Raw genomic sequence first — 5,504 nt, 5'->3', positions numbered from 1 at the left:
TCGCGCCGCCACCCCCCTCCCTCTGCCATGTCGGCCCTCGGCACCTCCTCCTCCTCCAGCGCACCTCCTAGCAACCCGTTCGCCTCCTCTTACGGGTCCGAGCACGATGAGCCCCAAGCCGCCGACATCCGCAACATCCACCTCTCCGATCACGTTCCCATCATCCTCTCCCACGCCTCCGCAAACTACTATCCCTGAAAAACCTACTTCAACCTTCTCTTCCGTGAGTACAATCTTCGTGATCATGTGGACGGTCTCGCCAATTTCTTTGCTGGCGCCCACGACGCCAACTGGCTCGCCATCGACGCCACCCTTATCCGGTGGTTCTTCCTCACCGTTTCTCCGGACATCTTCCACACCGTCGTTCGCGATGGGGACGATGCCTACACAGTGTGGACCAAGATCAATGGCCTCTTCACCGACAACAAGCTTCAACGGATTGTTTTCTTGCAGCAGGAATTTTTTGGGTGTCACTAGAACGACTCCACCATCGACGCCTTCTGTCTCCGGCTCAAAACCCTCTCCGACGAGCTCAATGACGTCGGGTTCAAGGTGGGCGACGAGCTTCTCCTCTCGACGCTCACCGCCGGCCTCAACAAGGACTTCGACAACGCCGCCTCCAACCTAACCCTCATGGCCAACCACACTTACGAGCGGGCGGTGGCCTATCTTCGTCTTGAGGAGCGGCGGATGAAGCACCTCCGCACCCGCGCCGTCCACACCGCGCTCGCCGCCGGCCTCTCCATCGGCGCTTCTACACCACCCTCGGCGCCTCGTCCCCCGGATGTCCCGCACCCTGCGCCGGTGCCGCAGCCGCCCCAACCACCTCGCAACGGCAACGCCGGCAACCGCCGCCACGGTCGCGGCGGTAACCGCCAAGGCGGAGGCAAAGGTGGCGGCGGCGGCGGTCAGGCTCCTCAGCAGCAGCCCCCGCCACCCTGGGCCGGTGGTTACAACCCCTGGACGGGGGTTGTGCACGCATACAGCATGCCCGTGCTACGGCCCCCTGCCCCGAGCATCCTCGGCCCCCGCCCGAGCACCCACCAGGCGCTCCTGGCCGCGCCTTTCGGCGCCAACGGCGCCCACGACGCCCCCCTGCCGCGCCCTCCTACGGCACGTACGGCGCCCCCGGTGCGTACGGCGCCCCCTACTACGACCCGGCACTTCTAGCGGCACTGCAGCAGCCGCCACCCTACTCCGGTGGTGGTGGCGATTGGATCATGGACTCCGGTGCCACCGCTCATATGTCCGCTCATCCGGGTAACCTCTTCTCCGTTCATCCCACTTCCACTCCCTCCCGCATTACCATCGGCAACGGTGTTGGTCTTCCTATCTCTCATGTTGGTTCTGCACCTTTTCCTTCTAACTCTCGACCTCTCTCTCTTAATAATGTCATTGTTTCTCCCCATCTCATTCAGAACTTAGCTTCTATTCGCAATCTTTCTCGTGATAATTTCATAACTGTGGAATTTGACGAAGTTGGCTTTTCTGTTAAGGACACTCGCACCAGGATGATTCTTCACCGCTGTAACAGTCCCGGCGACCTCTACCCAGTTCAGTCGTCGTCATCTCCAGGTGGTCCTCGAGCTTTTTCCGCCGGCGTCGATCTTTGGCATGCTCGTCTTAGGCATCCTAGCACTTCTTCACTTCGTCAAATAATGAGAGGATTTTCTTTTTCATGTAATAAAACGGCCGCTCACTCATGTGAAGCCTGCCGGTTAGGGAAACATGTTCGCCTTCCTTTTAGCTCCTCTTCCACAGTTGCATCTTTTCCGTTTGAGTTAATTCATAGCCATGTATGGACATCTCCAGTACCCAGTAATTCTGGTTATCTTTATTATCTCGTCATACTGGATGATTACTCTCACTTTGTGTGGACATTTCCTCTTCGTAGGAAATCCGATGTTGCCGCTACTCTCATTGCATTCTATGCTTATGTCTCCACACAGTTCGGGCGACCCATACTCGCACTTCAGACCGACAACGGGAAAGAATTCGACAATCTCACCATCCGCCATCTCCTTTCCACCCACGGCACCGTGTTTCACCTCACGTGCCCATACACCTCCCAGCAGAATGGCCGTGCCGAGCGCATCCTACGCACCCTCAATGAGTGTGTGCGCACCCTTCTTTTCCATGCCTACATGCCTTCTCGGTTTTGGCCCGATGCCCTCGCCACCGCCACCCTCCTCTTCAATCTCCGGCCATGTCGTACGCGCTGGAAATATGCGCCTCACCATCTCTTATATGGCACTCCTCCCTCCTATGATGGTCTCCGTATTTTCGGTTGCCGTTGCTACCCCAACACCACCGCCACCACCGCTCATAAACTAGCTCCTCGTTCTGTTCCATGTGTCTTCCTTGGTTACCCGGCCAACACTAAGGGTTATCGCTGCTGCGACCCTATGTCTCACCGTGTCATCACGTCATGACACGTGTACTTTGATGAGCTTGTGTTTCCCTTTGCTCAGGAACAGGTGGTGCCGTCTTCCCCTCCCGCGGCGGGCTCTCCTCCGCGCCGCCGCCAGCTGCCAGCCTTGGGTGCTCCGGCACCCCCGCCCGCGGCTCCCTCCTCCGGATCGGGGCCTTCCGCGGCTCCCTCCTCCGGCTCAGCGCCCTCGTCGCCTGGAGCCCCGTCGACGCCGCCTACGTCGCCCCGATCCCCCGCCATGCATGTTGGGCCGCATGTTGGGCCGCCGGCTAGGCCGGCCTCTCCTGGCGCCGCCTCCCCTGGTGCAGCCTCTACGGGCGCGGCTTCGACCCCGCCTCAGTCGCCCGCCTCGCCCGCCCCGTCGGCTGGCTCCCCCGATGTCGCGGCCTCGACTCCCGCTCGGTCTGCCTCTCCCGTCGATGACATGGAGGCCACTGCCTCTCCCGTGGACGCCGTGGAGGCCACGGCCTCATCGCCACCCATGGCTGCTCCGACGGCCGGGCCCGTTTTCGCCCGAGTTCCCACTATGCGGATGACTACGTCTGCACTGCTTCGACGTCCGCTCCTTCCCCGCTGCCGTCCTCGGTTCGGGCCGCTCTCCACGACCCTCTCTGGATGGCCGCCATGCAGGAGGAGTTCAACGCTTTGCAGCGGAACCGGACTTGGCAGCTTGTTCCCCGTCCCCGGCACGCTAACGTGATCATCGGGAAGTGGGTCTTCAAACACAAGCTTCTTCCCGACGGCACTCTGGATCGCTACAAGGCGCGTTGGGTTGTTCGTGGTTTCCGGCAACGCGCCGGTGTGGACTTCACCGACACTTTCGCCCCGGTTGTTAAGCCCGGGACGATCCGCACTGTTTTACAGTTAGCGGTCTCTCGTGCCTGGCCAGTTCATCAGATGGATGTCTCCAACGCCTTTCTGCATGGTCATCTTGAGGAGCAGGTCTTCTGTCAGCAGCCCACGGGGTTTGTTGACCCGACGTGTCCTGATCATGTGTGTCTGCTCTCACGCTCATTGTGTGGGCTCAAGCAGGCTCCTTGTGCCTGGTACCAGCGCATCACAGCGTTTCTTCACCAACTCGGCTTCCTCTCTACACGCTCCGATGCTTCGTTGTTTGTTTATCACCAGGGCACCGACACGGCGTACTTGCTGCTCTATGTTGATGACATCATCCTGACGGCATGCACTTCTGAGCTCCTTCGCCGGCTTACTGATCGTCTCCGTGCTTAGTTTGCCATCAAGGACTTGGGTCCGTTGCACTACTTCCTCGGTGTTGAGGCGGTGCGTCGTCCTGATGGTTTCTTCCTTCATCAACGAAAGTACGCTCATGAGCTCCTTGACCGTGCTGGTATGCTTAACTGCAAACCGGCCGCCACTCCTGTCGACACGAAGGCCAAGCTCTCTGCTACTGATGGTACTCCTGCTCCAGATGCTGGCTTCTACCGGTCCATTGTTGGTGCTCTCCAGTACCTCACTCTCACTTGGCCGGAGCTTCAGTACGCGGTTCAGCAGGTCTGCCTGCATATGCATGCTCCTCGAGATGTTCATTGGACTGCCGTTAAGCGGATTCTCCGCTACATCCACGGTGCTATGGATCGTGGTCTTACTCTGCACGCCTCGACTGCCACTAATCTGGTCGCCTACTCCGACGCCGACTGGGCTGGTTGCCCGGACACCCGTCGTTCTACTTCAGGTTACTGCATCTTCCTTGGACCATCCCTGGTGTCGTGGTCGTCCAAGCGGCAGCCCACCGTCTAGCGGTCTAGCGCCGAGGCTGAGTACCGCGTTGTGGCTAATGTTGTTGCTGAGTGCTCCTGGCTTCGTCAGCTCCTTCACGAGCTCTCGTGTCCTGTTGAGAAGGCCACAGTCGTCTGCTGCGACAACGTCTCCGCCGTCTACCTCTCCGCCAACCCGGTTCATCATCGTCGCACCAAGCACATTGAGCTTGATATCCATTTTGTTCGGGATCAGGTGGCTCTTGGCCATGTCTGTGTTCTGCACGTTCCCACCTCCCAACAATTTGTTGACATCATGACCAAAGGCTTGCCCACGACGTCCTTCGAGGAATTCCGGTCCAGTCTCTGCGTCAGCAACGGTGTCGCTTCGACTGCGGGGGGGTGTTGAGATATGTATTTAGCACATGTATTCTTGTACTCCAAGTCTCCTCTTTGTGTATAGTTGAGGATATGACTTCCCCTATGTACTATATATACTTGTGCATATGCACCTATCAATACATTGAGAGTTGCATCCTATTCCTCTACACGATCGATCATGGGATCAACATGTACGTGAGACCATTGCTATAAATACCACCCCCACACAGCAAAAACTCACAACACCTACAAACCATTGCTAGTTGCTTCCTCTTGCTCAAAGCTTTGGCAATGGTGCCATCGACCAAGCTCTTCCTCGTGCTCCTCGGCCTGAACTCTGATGGTCACCGCTGTGCATGGTGGCTGCGGACCCCACTGCCCTACCCCGACCCCACCGCCGCCTCCATCGACCAACGGCGGCTCGTGCAAAATTGACACACTGAAGCTGCGCGTGTGCGCCAACGTGCTGAACCTGCCGAAGCTCGGGCTTGGCGTGCCGCCCAGCGAGCGGTGCTGCCCACTGCTGGCCGATCTGGCCGACCTGGACGCCGCGGTGTGCCTCTGCACCTCCATCAGGGCCAAGGTCCTCGGCGTCATCAAGCTCAATGTCACCGTCGACCTAGTGCTCCTGCTCAACCACTGCCACAAGACCTGCCCGCATGTCTTCACCTGCCTGCACTGATCGATCAAAGTACTCGTCCAAGCATGGCATGCTGCGTACACATGCCATGCATGCAGCCGTCTATACACTACTCCAGTTTGTGTTTGAGTTCATCTATATGTCTTGTGCATGCCTAGGTTCTCTGTCATGCATTAGCATTATGCATGCATGCAGTGATCACTAGGTAGGTACGTAAATGTAAGTGCATGAAAGTGTGTCAAGTTTGTGGTGTTCAAATAAATGACCCATGTAACCGAGGATTTGTATCATCATCTTAAATACTGTACCGGGCGCCTATATGCCCCTAGCTTGTATC

The 5,504-nt window shown here is 58.0% G+C and overlaps 1 pseudogene; it reads left to right on the top strand.

Annotated features, from left to right (window-relative positions):
* Window positions 1-4,818: 4,818 nt before the first annotated feature.
* Window positions 4,819-5,209, top strand: LOC119294272 (annotated as a pseudogene).
* Window positions 5,210-5,504: the final 295 nt, after the last annotated feature.

Source organism: Triticum dicoccoides, chromosome 4B, assembly GCF_002162155.2.
Source record: "Triticum dicoccoides isolate Atlit2015 ecotype Zavitan chromosome 4B, WEW_v2.0, whole genome shotgun sequence".
NCBI lineage: Eukaryota > Viridiplantae > Streptophyta > Magnoliopsida > Poales > Poaceae > Triticum > Triticum dicoccoides.
Note: the sequence above shows the minus strand (reverse complement) of the source record. Positions and strands in the feature narration are given on the sequence as shown.